Genomic DNA, 17233 nt, shown 5'->3' with positions numbered 1-17233 from the left:
AAAACCATACCTTACCCTAGTATAAGCACTATGCCATTGAAAAGTGCCTGTGCAGCTATTATTAGTTTAGCGCCTCAGACCATCCTGGGAAATAAGCAGAGCAAGGGGCTTTATCTCTGTGTCATGTATACAGATGTTTGAGATATCGAGAAACTAAATGGCTTTCCTAACAATATCGTTAGCTCATTTCACTCCCGCCTTTATTATTGAGCAGGGCGCAGGTGCCAGGAACTCAACTAGTAGGAGAGGGGCACCCTGCCCCTGCCCCAGGAGGGATGGCTGAGAGTTGGGCACTGCCCCAGATTCATGTTCTAGAACTTTCTGTCCTATCGCATTGCTCTTAACCAGACTTTGGATGCCATATTTTTTAGCCGCTTAAACCTGGTTTGGCTGTGGAAAGACCTGTAAAATAATACATTCTGAACTCCCAGGAGTTGTGGCATCACTGAGGAAGATGCATGATAAAAGAATGCTGTAGGGAGATTTGGCTGGCAGCAACAGGGAAACAAACCTGACTTTCAGCTGAGCTGCTTGACGTGTCTCGGCCAGGCAGTCTCGCAACCCTACGGCTTGATGGAGCTGCCCCAGAGTGCTTTTGCATTGCGCCCCATGGACTGTAGCCTACCAGGCTCCTCTGTTCATGGGATTCTCCAGGCATGAACACTGGCGTGGGTAGCCTATCCCTTCTCCAGGGGATCTTCCAGACCCAGGGATCAAGCCCGGGTCTCCTGCACTGCAGGCAGATCCTTTACCGAAGTGCTTTTACTCTTGGAGAAAAATGCACCAAATTTACAGAGGCAAACGTATGTTCTAAAATATGACCATTTGAAGCATTTTAAGCCTAAATCTGAGAGTGGAACCAATTCCACACAAAAGTAAATGGCTTTCTAATCTTGTTGTTTTTCCCTTCACAGAATCAAAGCTAGTTTTCATACTTGATATATATCCTTAATAGCATGTTAAAATATTCTCTGTTATGGGAATGAAACTGTAGTCTAATTTTACCGGGCAGTCACTGAATTGTGACCGTTTTAATGAGCCTTTGGATCTAGTTTCATAAATTGGCTGTGACACAGCTTCATGGCACGCCAGCCTCTGTCACTAGAATGCTAATGCAAAGATCACTGGTTGGCCAGATTCCCTTCTGTTACCAGGAAACACCCTGACGCTCCCAGGCCCGGTCTGCAAGGACAAATGAAAATGGAAACTTGAACTTATTACTAATTACTTGGTAAATCTGATCATTGGATGACTTATTCAAACTGCTTTTAACCCCAACAGAAACTGAAGTAAGAAAAAAAAAGTACGCATATATGCTGCTGCTGCAGCTAAGTCACTTCAGTTGTGTCTGATTCTATGGGACCCCATAGGCAGCAGCCCACCAGGCTCCCCCATCCCTGGGATTCTCCAGGCAAGAACACTGGAGTGGGTTGCCATTTCCTTCTCCAATGCAGGAAAGTGAAAAGCAAAAGGGAAGTCGCTCAGTCGTGTCTGACTCTTAGCGACCCCATGGGCTGCAGCCCACCAGGCTCCTCCGTCCATGGGATTCTCCAGGCAAGAGTGGGGTGCCATTGCCTCCTCCGAGGCATACATACTTGGATGCTTATTTTTATTTATGTCTATTACTTCCAGTGTTTATATTATGAAGAAAATAGAGATGCTATAAATCATTCATTTTCATTTATCAAATAATTATTGAATGTACAGAAGGTGCCAGGAACTGTGCTAAGGATATGGTAAACAGATATAAATATTGTCTTTGTTCCAATTTTAATTGAGAAAATACTTCTATAGGTGTTAAGGGAAATAATATCAGTAATAATTATTAGTGGAAAACAGTCCCAATTCTTACACATATCAATTTTTACATTGATATGTGTAAATATATTAGCCCAAATATTTTCATAGGTACTGTCTTTTTACCATTCAGAGTACTTTTCCTGACATATATTTTTTAATAAGTTAAAACTTCTCCAACATGTCTAATGTCCTTTTGACTGTTCCAGCAAATGTAGATGCCATCCAACCATAAGCATTCTCAATTCCTTTTAATTCTGGTATAAAATACAATTATCTAATTATAAATAGAAGCCCCATCAAAAGGCTTTTCTGCCAAGTTGAGTTATTTCAAAGCACTGTCATAGAAAAATCAAAATTAAATCATGTACATCTTTATAACATTCATTGTTTACCTACTCCAGTCCTTTGCTTCTGTAAGGATTTGTCTTTTCATTTGTAAGATTTTCTTTTAATATGGAAATTCTTTAAAAGCTCAAAATTTGAATTTTGTGAAACATTCCAATGAGAGGTTTCCAATTACTTTTGAGCAAAATGTAATCAACATTAAAAGGACTGGCAAAGTAGTTTTTCAAAAGCTCAAACATTTCTAAAATACAACTGATGATAGGTGGCGAAGGGAGACTAAATGGTAACATACTTATGCTGTCTTTTTAGTTCAAAATAAAATTCAACAGAAAAATTTTGTAGTGTGGTTTTCTGACTATATAAACATAGTTCAGTTTGGTTCAGTTGCTCAGTCATGTCTGACTCTTTGTGACCCCCATGGACTGTAGCACACCAGGCCTCCCTGTCCCTCCATCAACTCCCAGAGTTTACTCAAACTCATGTCCATTGAGTACGTGATGCCATCCAACCATCTCATCCTCTGTCGTCCCCTTCTCCTCCCACCTTCAATCTTTCCCAGCATCAAGGTCTTTTCCACTGAGTCAGTTCTTTGCATCAGGTGGTCAAAGTATTGGAGTTTCAGGTTCAGCATCAGTGCTTCCAATGAATATTCAGGACTGGTCTCCTCTACGATTGACTGGTTGGATCTCCTTGCAGTCCAAGGGACTCTCAAGAGTCTTCTCCAACACCACAGTTCAAAAGCATCAACTCTTCTGTGCTCAGCTTTCTTTAGAGTCCAGCTCTCACATCCATACATGACCACTGGAAAAACCATAGCCTTGACTAGACGGACCTTAGTCGGCAAAGTACTGTCTCTGCTTTTTAATATGCTGTCTAGGTTGGTCATAACTTTTCTTCCAAGGAGCAAACGTCTTTTAATTTCATGGCTGCAATCACCATCTGCAGCGATTTTGGAGCCCCCCAAAATAAAGTCTGTCAGTGTTTCCATTGTTTCCCCATCTATTTGCCATAAAGTGATGGGACTGGATGCCATGATCTTAGTTTTATTTAAGCTTTAAGCCAACTTTTTCACTCTCCTCTTTCACTTTCATCAAGAGGCTCTTTCATTCTTCTTCACTTTCTGCCATAAGGGTGGTGTCATCTGCATATCTGAGGTTATTGATATTTCTCCCAGCAATCTTGATTCTAGTTTGTGCTTCATCCAGCCTGGCATTTTGTATGATATACTCTGCATATAACTTAAATAAGCAGTGTGATAGTATACAATTCTTTCCCAATTTTGAACCAGTCTGTTGTTCCATGTCCAGTTCTAACCATTGCTTCTTGACCTACATATAGATTTCTCAGGAGGGAGATAAGGTGGTCTGGTATTCCCATCTCTTTCAGAATTTTCCACAGTTTGTTGTGATCCACACAGTCAAAGGCTTTGGCCTAGTCAATAAAGCAGAAATAGATGCTTTTCTGGAACTCTCTTGCTTTTTCCATGATCCAATAGGTGTTGGCGATTTGTTCTCTGGTTTCTCTCCTTTTGTAAACCAGCTTGAACATCTTGAACTTCACGGTTTACATATTGTTGAAGCCTGGCTTGGAGAATTTTGAGCATTGCTAGCAAGTGAGATGAGCGCAATTGTGCAGTAGTTTGAGCATTCTTTAGCATTGCCCTTCTTTGGGATTGGAATGAAAACTAACCTTTTCTAGTCTTGTGGCCACTGCTGAGATTTCCAAATTAGCTGGCATAATGAGTGCAGCACTTTCACAGCATCATCTTTTAGGATTTGAAGTAGTTCAACCGGAATTCCATCACCTCCACTAGCTTTGTTTTTAGTGATGCTTGCTAAGGCCCATTGACTTTGCATTCCAGAACTGGGCTTCCCTTGTGTCTTAGCTGGTAAAGAATCTGCCTGCAATGCGGGAGATATGGGTTCAATCCCTGAGTTGGGATTTTCCCCTGGAGAAGTGAAAGGCTACCCACTCCAGTATTCTGGCTTGGAGAATCCCATGGACTGTATAGTCTGTGAGATCGCAGAGAGCTGGACATGACTGAGAAACTTTCACTAAATAAACATAAAAAATTTATAAAATGTGATACAGCTCAGTTTGTGTAAATCAGTAGAAATCATGATTGCATTTGTTTAATGTAATTATGTGTTGTTTATGTAACATAACCAACTCCAAATGTATTTTAATTTGTATGTCTCCTAAATTACTAAGATCATTATTTTTTACCACTATTCTGTATTCCATTCAAAGTTGTATTCAAAGTATCACTACAAAGGTCACATTATTTTATTTTCAATGCTGAATTTTAAAAGTAAATTTAAACCATCATTCACATATAATGTCAGCAATTTCACAGTCATCATTTAGTAATCAAGAATAAGGGTTTTTGTTTTACATATATGTATCTATTATTATAAATGTTTATTGATTTTTTTTAAGATTTTATTTTTATTCTAAACTTTTGATTTTGTATTGGAATATAGCTGATTAACAATGTTGAGATAGTTTGAAGTGGACAGCAGAGGGACTCAGGCATATGTGTATATATATATGTATATATATATATTATATGTATCTATTCTCCCCCAAATAGTCATGTATAGATGTGAGAGTTGGACCGTAATGAAGGCTGAGCACCAAAGAATTGATGCTTTCAAACTGTGGTGCTAGAGAAGACTCTTGAGAGTCCCTTAGACTGCAAGGAGATCAAACCAGTCAATCCTAAAGGAAATCAACTCTGAATACTCACTGGAAGGGCTGATTCTAAAGCTGACTCATTGGAACATACCCTGATGCTGGGAAAGATTAAGGGCAAGAGGAGAAGGGGGCGACAGAGGATGAGATGGCAGGATGGCATCACCAACTCAGTGGACAAGAGTCTGAGCAGACTCAGGGATACAGTGAAGGACAGGGAAGCCTGGCATGCTGCAGTTCACAGGGTTTCAAAGGGCCAGAGATGACTTAGCAACTGAGCAGTTCTCCCGCAAACTCTCCTCCCGTCCAAGCTGCCACATCACCTTCAGCAGGATTTCCAGTGTTGTACTACAGGTACTCACTGGTCACCCATTCCAAATATAACTATAAGGGCTTTGGTTTTAAAATAAGTATCTAATGAACATAAGTAAATTAACTTATGACCTTACAAAAGTTATGAATAAAGTAATCAACTATTGTTATTTAAAAGCCTTTAGACTAATTATTACGGCTAGAAATTGCTCATAGAATGACAATCCAGGATGCTATGTGATTGCTCAAAAAAAGAAAAATTATTTTTCCCACCAGAACTGGTGAATAGGTGTGGCCCAGTCTCAAGCCCATTCATAGTAACCCCTGCGCCACCAGATCTGGCGGATGTGCTCATCCAGGCCTGGAATGGCTTTACTGCAGCCCCCATAGCACTGATCCTGGAAGGTGTGTGCATGTCACACAGAGAATCCCACTGAACGCCCAGCATTTCTGGGCCCTTCGAGACTGAAACACAGACAGATCTTGTGGCCAAAGCACGGCACAGACAGACCACAGCACGCCCCTAGTCTTCCAGTGACTGCTCCTTCAAGACCGGCAGAGACAGCAGCTTCATCTTCTAGACGGAAACAAACAGTCAGGCAACACTGGGAGACAGAGAAATATATTTTGAATGAAAGAACAAGAAAAAACTTCAGAAAAAGACATTAATGAAATGGAGATAAGATAAAGCGGTTAATGTAATGGTCAAAAAGATAATGAATTCAGATAAAGAATGAAAAACATGGCAACATTTTCAACAGAGATAGAAAATATAAGAAAGCTCTGAAGTTTTGGAACTAAACTGAAAAATATACTAGGGAGATTCAGCAGCTGACTGGATGAAGCAGCAGAATGAATCATTGGACTGGAAGACAAACCAATGAAAATCACCCTGACACAGCAGCAAAAAGAAAAAAAAAAGTTAAAATCCTTTAAGGAAACTTTGAGACAACATTAAGTGGAATACATTCTCATTATAGGTTTCTCATGAAAAGAATAGGAAGGGAAAGTGCCAGCAAATGTATTTGAAGAAATAAGAACTGAAAATTTCCCCATCCTGAGGAAAAATATAGATATTCAGGTGCAGGAAGCCCAAAACATCCCGAATAGAATGAACCCAAAGAAATCCACACAAAGAAGAATTGCAATTAAAATTGGAAGAGTTGAAGAAACATCAAAAATATAAAACGTGATGGGGGGGAGTAAAAATGTAAACATTTAGAATGTGTTTAAATTTAAGTTGCTATCAATTTAAAACAGGAGCAATATGTGAACCTCACAGTAACCACAACAAAAACTCATAGTAAATACACAAAAGAAAATGAGAAAGGAATCTAAACAGAACAAGGCAGAAAGCCACCAAACCACAAGAGAGGAGAGACAGGGAAGAAGAAAGAAACAGGAGCAACTAGAGAAACAGACGTCTCTACCATCTGAGCCACCAGGGAAGCAAACAGACGTCAAATGTAAACAGAATGTCAGCGATTATTTTAAATGTAAATGGACTAAATTCTCCAATCAAAAGACAGAGTGGTTAGGCGAAGAAAAAAAGGAAAAAAAAAAAAAAGAGACGCACGCAAGACTCATCTATAAGCTTTCTATAAGAGATTCTCTTCAAAAGTAAGGACATACAGGATGAAAGTAAGGGATGCAGAAAGCTATTCCACTCAAATGGAAAGGAAAAGAATGCTGGTGTAGCTATGCTCGCATCAGACAAATAGACGTTGAAACAAACACAGCAATAAAGAACAAAGAAGAGCATTATATTATTGATAAAGGGGAAATCCAGTAATAAAATATAACATTTATAATATATATGCACCCACCGCAGGAGCACTCAAATATACAAAGCACATATCAATGGACATAGAGGGAGGAACTGGCAGCAATGCAATGAGAGCAGGGTCTTTAACACCTCACTTACATCGATGAATAGATCAAGCAGCTAGAAAATAAATAAGGAAACCCAGACCGTGGATGACACACTAAGCCAGATTGACTTAATAGATATAATCAGACCATTCTGAACTGGAAAAGGTGCAAGTATGTGGAGATTAAAAAATATGCTGTGGACTAATCAATGGGTTACGAAAAATCAAAGAAAAAATAGGGACTACATAGAGACAATGCAAGCATACAACATCCAAAATCTATGACATGGAGCATAAGTCGTTCTAAGACAAAAATTCATTGCAATTAAAGTCTGTCTCAATAAAGAAGAGAAATTTAAAACAATATAACTCACTCCTAAAGAAATTAGAAAAAGAAAAAGAACAAGGACTAAAGTCAGTAGAAAGAAAGAAATAGTAAAGGTTAAAGTGAATCAGATGACTTCAGTAGTGAATTCTATAAAAAACTGAAAGATTTATCTAATATAATTATCTAATAATTTTATAATTATCTAATATAATTATCTAATTAGAGCATTATCTAATATAATGCTCTTCTTTGTTCTTTATTGCTGTGTTTGTTTCAACGTCTGTTTGTCTGATACGAGCATAGCTACACCAGCATTCTTTTCCTTTCCATTTGAGTGGAATAGCTTTCTGCATCCCTTACTTTCATAGAATTCACTACTGAAGTCATCTGATTCACTTTAACCTTTACTATTTCTTTCTTTCTACTGACTTTAGGAACGCATGTAAGAATTAAAGATTTTAAAATTTTAAAAATAAAAAACTAAAAAAAAAAAGCCTATACTTTTCAAACTCTTCCAAAGGATTGAAGATGGGAGGGCCTCATTTTATGAGGCCAGCATTACTCTAATATCAAACCCAGACAATGTCACCACAGAAATGACTTTAATGAATATAGTTGCAAAAATTTTCAACAAAATATTAGCAAACTGAATTCAAGAACACATTAAAAGGGTCATAAATTATAATCAATGGGGATTTATTCCAAGGATACAAAAAGCATGCAACATCCCCAAATTAAACAATGTGATACACCATATTAACCAGACAAAAGATAAAACTCATATTATCATCCCAACAGATGTAAGAAAACCATTTGACAAAATTCAACATTTATGATAAAAGTTCTCAACAAAGTGAGTATAAAGGGAATGAATTTCAAGATAATGAAGACTATGCATAATAAACCCACAGTTAACATCATAATTGTGAAAAGCCGAAAACTTTTTCTCTAAGATCAGGAACAAGGCAAGGATGCCCACTTGTTACTTTTATTCAACATTGTATAGAAAGTCCTAGCCAAGAAAAGTAAATGAAAAGCATCCAAGTCAAAAAGAAGCAAAACCATCACCATCTGCAGATAACATTATAGTTTACCTAGAAAACCTTAAAGACTGTCAAAAAAACTGCTACAACCCTAAAGACTCCACCAAAAAGAAAACCCTGTTATAACTAATAAGGACTTCCCTGGTGGCTCAGATGGTAGAGAATCTGCCTGCAATGCAGGAGACCTAGGTTCAATTCCTGGCTTGGGAAGATCCCCTGGAGAAGGGAAAGGCTTCCCACTCCAGTATTCTTATCTGGAGACTTCCATGCACAGAGGAGCCTGGCAGGCTACAGTCCATGGGGTTTCAGAGAGTCAGACATGACTGAATGACTAACACTTTCATTTCACTTTTCAGAACTAATAAATGAATTCAGTAAAGTTGTGGAATACAAAATCAACCTAAAAATCAGTGGCATTTCTATACACTAATAAAAAACTGTCAGAAAGTGAAATCAAGAAAGCAGTATCATTTACAATTGCATCAGAAATAATAAAATAGCTGGTAATTCAGTTAAACAGGTAGGTGAAAGACCTATATTCTGAAACCTGTAAGACACTAATGGGGGAAATTAAAGAAAGTGCCAATAAAGGAAAGGTATTCTGTGCTAATGGGTGGGAAAAATTGATCCTGCAAAAATGTCCATGCTACCTAAAGTAATCTACAGATTCAATGCCATCCATTTTAAGAGTCCAGTGGCATTTTTCACAGAACTAGAATAATTCTAAAGCTTGCATAGAACCACGAAAGAGCCTAAGTAGGCAAAACAATATTAAGAAAAAAGAAAAAAAGCTGGAATTGTCACGTTCCCTGACTTTAAAGTACACTACAAAGCTACAGTAATGGTATCATAACAAAAACAAACACAGATCGATGGATCAGAACTGAGATCCCAGAAATAAACTCACAATATGCAGAAAACCAATTTAGGGCAAAGGGTCGGGAACGTGCGTGCACTGGAGAAAGGACAGTCTCTTCCAAAACCGGTGTTTGGAAAATCGGGCAGCCGCAAGCAGAAGAATAAAACTGGACCACTCTCTTAACACTGCATGAAAACAGTACCTCCAACTGAATTAAAGGCTTAAATGCTAAGATCTGATACCATAAACATCCTAGGTGAAAACATAGGGGCTTACCCTTGTGACCCCAAGGTTAGCCATGTTTTTGTGGATCTGATAAAGGCAAGGGTAAGAAAAGCAAAAATAGACAGCCGGGTCTACATCAAATTAACAGTGAAGGAAGTCATCATCAAAATTAAAAGGCAACCTGCTAAATGGGAGAAGATACCTGCTAACCACGTATCTGTCAAGAGGTTAATATCCAAAATGTATAAAGAAGTCATGCAACTTAACAATAAAAAATCAAACGGGTTAAAAATGGGCAGAGGATCTGAATAGACATTCTTCAAAAGACGACATACAGATTGTCAACAGATACATGAAAATATGTTCATTATTACTAATTATTAGGGAAATGCAAATCAAAACCACAGGTGTGAGATACCACCTCACACATATTAGAATGGCTATCACTGAAAAGATAGGAAATAACAAGTGCTGGAGAGGATGTGGAGAAAAGGAAACCACCAGACAATGCTGGTGGAAATATAAATTGAGGCAGCCGCTGTGAGACAACATGTGAGAATCCTCCAAAGGTTAAGAATACATCCACCATGTGGTCCAGCTATTCTACCTCTAGGCACTTATCCAAAGAACAGAAAAGAAAAACTTTAATTTGAAAATATATATGTTCATAGATGCTTTATTTATAATAGCCAAGCTATGAAGTGTCCATCGATGTATGAAGAGATAAAGAAGGTGTTGTGTATATACACAGTGGAATACTTCTCAGCCATAAAAAAGAACGGAATCTTGACATTTTTAACAACATGAGTAGACTTGATGGTATTATATTAAGTGAATTAAATTGAAAAGGTGAAAGGCAAAAATTATAGGATTTCACTCCCGGAGTCTGAAAAAAGTGAACAAACAAAGCAATATAAAACTCAGACTCACAGACACAGACACGGCTTAGTGGTTACTGGACTGGGAAGGGGACTGGAGGAAGCAGAAAGGCAGAAGGGAGTCCGGTGCCTGGAGATGGGTGGTGACTAGGCTTCGGGTGACACCCAGTTTATAAGGAACACACACGGCTCATCATAGCATTGAGCCCCTGAAACTTATATAGTGCATATACCAACTTTATCTTAAAACAGAAATAAATCAAGATTATTTTAAGGGCTCCGCTGGTTGCTCAGTTGGTAAAGAATCTGCCTCCAGTGCAGGAGACCTGGGTTCAATCCTTGGGTCTGGAAGATCCCCTGGAGAAGGAAATGGAAACTCACTCCAATATTCTTGCCTGGAGAATCCTATGGACAGAGGAGCCTGGCGTGCTACAGTCCATGGAGTCGCAAGAGTTGGACATGACTTAGCGACTAAATCACCGCCAAAATTATTTTAGGGAAGGGAGGTGGGAGGGATGACCTAGTGGGACGTTTACCTATGGCTGATTTATGTGGATATTTGGTAGAAGCCAACAAAATCCTGTAAAGCAATTATCCTTCAATTAAAAAAATATTTTAAAAAATTAAAAAAAATCATTTTGATATATAACTGACATATAACATTACAGTAGTCTCAGGCGTACAATATAATCATTTGATATATGCAGATGTTGCAAAAGTCCCATCACAACAAGTTTAACTAACATCTATCACCAGTTCAGTTCAGTTGCTCAGTCGTGTCCGACTCTTTGCGACCCCATGAACCGCAGCATGCCAGGCCTCCCTGTCCATCATCAACTCCCAGAGTTTACCCAAACCCATGTCCATTGAGTCTATGATCCCATCCAGCCACCTCATCCTCTTTTGTCCCCTCTCCTCCCGCCCCTGAAACACATACAAATTATTATTATTTTTGATGATAACTTTTAAAATCGACTCTCTTAGCAACTCTTGAGTATATAATACAGTATTATTAACTACAATCCCCATGCTGTACATTACATTCCCATGTCTTATTTATTTTATGATGGCTCAGACGGTAAAGCGTCTGTCTACAATGCAGGAGACCCAGGTTTGATCCCTGGGTCGGGAAGATCCCCTGGAGAAGGAAATGGCAATCCACTCCAGTACTCTTGCCTGGAAAAATCCCATGGACAGAGGAGCCTGGTGGGCTGCAGTCCATGGGGTCACAAAGAGTCGGACACGACTGAGCGACTTCACGTTCACTTTCACCCTCTTCACCTATTTCCCCCACCCTCCACCACACCAACCCCCGCTCTGCAGCTCTATTGCTAAGTCACTTCAGTCGTGTCCGATTTTGTGCAACCCCATAGACGGCAGCCCACCAGGCTCCCCCGTCCCTGAGATTCTCCAGGCAAGAACACTGGAGTGGGTTGCCATTTCCTTCTCCAATGCATGAAAGCGAAAGGTGAAAGTGAAGTCGCTCAGTCATCTCCAACTTAGCGACCTCATGAACTGCAGCCCACCAGGCTCCTCCATCCTTGGGATTCTCCAGGCAAGAGTACTGGAGTGGGGTGCAACTCTGACAACCTCCAATCTGTTATCTGTATCAGCGATACAGAGATCTATGAGCATAATGCCGTCACAGTACATCCATGTTGTCACAAGTGGCAAAACTTCCTTCCCCGTTTTTTTATCCATTCACTCATCGAGGGACACAAAGTTTGTTTCACACTAAGTTAGCTGGTTTCTTAGCAACTATAAAAATGCTGCATGAAATAAGCTTGCAGATATCTTTTCAGGTTAACATTTTTATTTCCTTGAATACATACCCAGAAGTGGAATTGCTGGGTCACATGATAGTTCCTAATTTTAATTTTTTCCTCAAAAGGAATTCTTGATGTCTAGGTTAGGCCACCTCATGCGGAGAGTTGACTCACTGGAAAAGACTCTGATGCTGGGAGGGATTGGGGGCAGGAGGAGAAGGGGGACGACCGAGGATGAGATGGCTGGATGGCATCACCGACTCGATGGACGTGAATCTGAGTGAACTCCGGGAGTTGATGATGGACAGGGAGGCCTGGCGTGCTGTGATTCATGGGGTCGCAAAGAGTCGGACACGACTGAGCAACTGAACTGAACTGAACTGAGGTTAGGTACTTGTCTCAAGGCTCAGTATTACAAATAATTGGTGGAATGTCTAGAATTTGGCTTTAAATAAACACTGCTTATTAGTGACTTAGGGGCACTAAAGGAAAAATTTAATGTCACAGATATGTAGTGGGGTTAATAGTAACCATTTAATAAAAATATATTAGATTTTGGACAATAAGAAGACTAAATGATAAGTTTCTGAATTATAAACTAACCTGCATAATATCTATGCAATGTTCTATATTGTTTTCACCATTTTACAGGTAATTAAATTTTAGGCAAGAGAGAAAAATAGCTTGCATAAGGCTACTCAGATAATGTTCTTGCAAAATCCACATTTAAATTAGATTCTTTCTGAATCCGAAGGTACAGTCTTCAAACTATACCCCAATTATCTGTTCCGGCTTTATGGGTAGAAACTTTATGCTATTGCTCTCAGCAATCACAAAAGCTTGAGAAAAAGAAAGGAAGAGATGTTTATCTCCACTGGATATTGAATGACCAGTGCAGGCAGCTTGTTGCATGAGTTATTAGCGTCTGATGAAGATCTTTAACGGACAGGATCTTGAGTGCATGCGTTTGTGAAGGAGACAGATTCTAGGGACTTTATACAATAGTGATTGATTGTGATTGATTACTGTGGTAGCTTAAAATATGTCCATGTCCATGTCCAGAAACTCTTTCAAACATGTAGTAAGCTGAATAATCATCCCCTGAAGACATGCATGCCCTGAGCTCTAGAACCTACGACTGTGTTACAATACAGAGCAAAGGGTAACTAAGGTGAATTTGAAATAGGGAGATTAGCCTAACTTATCTGGGTGGACGCAGTGTAATAACAATGACCCTTACATACGGAAGAAGTAGGAAGGTCAGAATGACTCAGGGTGAGAAGGAATCAGTCCGCTATTTTTGGCTTTGAAGATGGAAGAAGGGGACCATGAGCAAAGGAGCATGGGAACCTTTAGAAGCTAGAAAAGACAAGGAGACAGAGTCTTCCTAAGCGCCCCAGAAAGGAACACGCCCAGCTGACACCTTTGCTTTTACCCAGCGAGACCTGGGCTGGATTTTTGACCTACAGAACTCTAAGAAATTCATATTAATTCTCTAAATTTATGGTCCAGGCATGCTTGGGAGACAATGCAGATTCAGTTCCAGACTTGCACAATAAAACGAGTCACATGAACTTCTGGGTTCCCCAGTGCATACAAAACGTATGCTCAGCTGGTAAAGAACATGCCTGCCAATGCAAGAGACACAAGAGACACAGGTTCAATCCCTGGGCCAGGATGATCCCGTGGAGAAGGAAATAGCAACTCACTCCAGTTTTCTTGCCTGGAAAATTCCATGGAGGGAGGAGCCTGGCTGGCTACAGTCCATGGGGTCGCAAACAGTTGGACTCAACTGAGCGTGTGTGTGCACACACACACACACACACATAGTATAGTTTAGTAAGTGTGCAATAGCTGTATGCCTAAAAATGTACATTCCTTAATTCAAAAATACTTTATCATTAAAAAATGTTAACCGCCATTTGAGCCTTTAGGGAACAGTAATCTTTTTGCTTGGCTTGATATTGCTGACTGCTGACTGACCAGGGTGGTGGTTGGTGAAGGGTGGAGTGGCTGAGGCAATTTCTTAAAATAAGAGAAGAACAGAGTTTGCTGCCTTGATTGACTCTTCCCGTAGCGTGCAACGCTGTTCAACAGCATTTTACCCATGGTAGAACTTCTTTCAAAACGAGTCAGGCCTCTCAAATCTTGCTGCTTCATCAGGTTTTGGTGATATTCTCCCTTACTGTCATGTCAGCAATTTCCACGGTGTCTTTATCAGAGGCAGATTCCATTTCGAGAAACCGCCTTCTTTGCTCATCCATAAGGAGCAATTCTTCATCATTACAAGTTTATCATGGACTTGCAGCACTTCAGTCACATATTCAGAATCCACTTCTAATTCCAGTTTTCTTGCTAGTTACACATCTGCAGTTACTTCCTTCACTGAAGTCTTAAATCTCTCCAGGTCATCCTTGAAAGCTGGCATCAACTTTTTCCAAACTCCCTGTTAATGTTGAGATTTGACCTCCTCCCGTGAATCAGGAATGTTCTTAATGGCATCTAGAATGATAAATTTTTTCCACAAAATTTTCAATTGACTTGAAAAGTGAAAAATTGACTTGATATATCCCCAGATAAATCAGGAGAATCACTATCTATGGCAGTGATAGCTTTAAAAAATATATTTCTTAAATAATAAGACTCCGAATTCAAAATTACTCCTTGATCCACAGACAGCAGAATGGATGTTGGGTTAGCAAGCATGAAAACGTGAATCTCATAGTACATCTCCATCAGAGCTCTTGAGTGACCAGGTGCATTGTCCATGAGCAGTAATAGTTTGAAAGAAATCTTTTTTTTTTTTTTTTTTCTGAGCAGCAGGTCTCAACAGTGGGTTTAAAATACTCGGTAAATCACATTGTAAACACACGTGCGGTCATGCAGGCTTTGTTGTTTCATTCACAGACCACAGAGTAGACTGAGCAAAATTCTTCAGATGCCCAGGATTTTTGGAATAGTACATGAGCTTTGGCTCCAGCTTAAAGTAGCCAGCTGCATTAGCCGCTGACAAGAGGGTCAGCTTGTCCTCGGAAGCTTTGAAGTCAGGCATTGATGTCAGCTCTTGCTATGAAAGTTCTAAATGACTTCTTTCAACAGAAGTCTGTTTTATCTATATTGAAAATCTGCTGTTGTGTGTAGCCACTTTCATTTAGTGTCTTAGCTAGAAATTCTGGATATCTCGCTGCAACTCTTACTTTATCACTTGCAGCTTCACCTTGTGCTTTGGTATTACGGAAATGACTTCTTTCCTTAAACTCCATGAACCGATCTCCGCTAATATCGAACTTTATTTTTTCCTGCAGCCTCCTCACCTCTCTCAGCCTTCACAGAATTGAAGGAAGTTAAAGCCTCGCTTTAGGTTAGGCTTTGATTTAAGGGAATATTGTGGCTGATTGATCATCTATTTGGACCATGAATACGCTCTCCTTATCAGCAACAATGCTACTTTGCTTTCTTATCATCTGTGTGTTCACTGGAGCAGCACTTTTAATTTCCTTCAAGAATGTCCCCTTTACATACATGACTTGGCTAACTGTTTAATGTGAGAGGCCTAGCTTTCAGCCTTCAACATGCCTTCCTCACTAGCTTAATCATTTCTAGCTTTTGATTTAAACTGAGAGACATGTAACTCTTCCTTTCACTTGAACACTCAGAGACCATTATAGGGTTATTAAGTGACTTAATTTTAATATCATTCTGTCTCAGGGAATAGGGAGGCCTGAGGAGAAGTGGAGAGAGGGGTGAACAGGTGGTCGGTGAAGCAGTTAAAATGCCCACAACAATGACTAATCAGATTTGCCATCTTATACAGGCACAGTTCCTGGTAACCCCAAATAGGTACAATACTGATATCAAAGATCACTGATCATATAGAGCCAGAACAAATATCATAATGAAAAAGTTAGAAATATTATGAGACTACCGAAATGTGACATACACACGAAGTGAGCAAATGCTGTTGGGAAAGCGGCTCTGAGAGACTTGCTTGGTGTAGGATTGCCGCAAACCTTCAATTTGCCGAAAAAAAAAAAAAAAAAAAAAAAAAGCACCATCTGCAAAGTGAAGTGCAATAAAATGAAGTATGCCTATCATTTGTTAAAGCAGCAATATAAATGTAAAATAATACTCTTTTCTTCAACAAGTAGAGTGTAATTCACCTCTGTGTGAGTGTGGGCTGGACTTACATCTAATGAGTAGAATGTGAGACCCACTTCTAATAAACAGAACTTAGCAGGAGACGGAATGGGCTTCCCTGGGGGCTCAGCTGGTAAAGAATCTGCCTGCAATGTGGGAGAACTGGCTCGATTGCTGGGTTGGGAAGATCCCCTGGAGAAGGGAACTGCTATCCCCTCCGATATTCTGGTCTGAAGAATTCCATGGACTGTATGCTGAGCGACTTTTGTTTTCACTTTCACAGCAGAAAATGGAATATTACTTCCTAGATTAGGTTTTAAAAAGATGGTGCCTCCCGTCTCGGGTACACTCACTTTTTCTTGGATTTCTTCTACATTTCCCAGGTACCTGGCTGCACATCATCAGTCACTCTGTGAAGAAGACGCATGGTGCAGAGAGGAGTAAACAAGCGCCCTCAGCAACCACATGAAGGAACTAGGAAGAATGTCTTCCCCGGTCAAACCCTAAAACGAGTGTAGCCCCAGGTGACACCTGGACGGAAGCCTTGCGAGAGACTAAATCAGAACCACCCAGGTGAGCTGCTCTAACCTCTTTTCCCACAGAAATCATGAAATAGTCAGTGCTTGTTGTTTTATATTGAGGCTTTATGATAGCTTGTTATGTGGTTATAGATGACGAATGGTGGTGGTGGTTTAGCCGCTGAGTCGTGTCTGACTCTTGCAACCCCACGGACTGTGCAGCCTGCCCGTCTTCTCTGACCATGACATTCTCCAGGCAAGAATACGCGAGTGGGTGGCCATTTCCTTCTTCAATAGATAATTAATACAGTTTCTCTAATGTTCTTTTCCCCCCTAATCTTCTTATTTACCTATTAAAAGAGGAAACAAGTAGAAAAGAAAAATAAAATGCAACTTAGGTGAATATTTCACATTTTCTACAAATAAAGTGTTGTGAATGTGCTTATTTCATTGGTAA

At 39.7% G+C, this 17233-nt stretch overlaps 1 protein-coding gene and 1 non-coding gene across 5 annotated transcripts in view; one reads left to right on the top strand and one right to left on the bottom strand.

The window, feature by feature from the left end:
• Window positions 1–17233, bottom strand: part of RALYL (RALY RNA binding protein-like) — an 817853-nt gene that overhangs the window by 174506 nt on the left and 626114 nt on the right. The window lies entirely within an intron of this gene.
• On the top strand, window positions 8532–8603 carry TRNAC-GCA. The gene has a single exon. It is a non-coding gene; the product is annotated as a tRNA-Cys (tRNA).

The sequence above is a fragment of the Capra hircus genome, chromosome 14 (genome assembly GCF_001704415.2).
Source record: "Capra hircus breed San Clemente chromosome 14, ASM170441v1, whole genome shotgun sequence".
In the NCBI taxonomy this organism is placed as follows: Eukaryota; Metazoa; Chordata; class Mammalia; order Artiodactyla; family Bovidae; genus Capra; species Capra hircus.
This window is presented reverse-complemented; position numbering and strand designations above follow the sequence as displayed.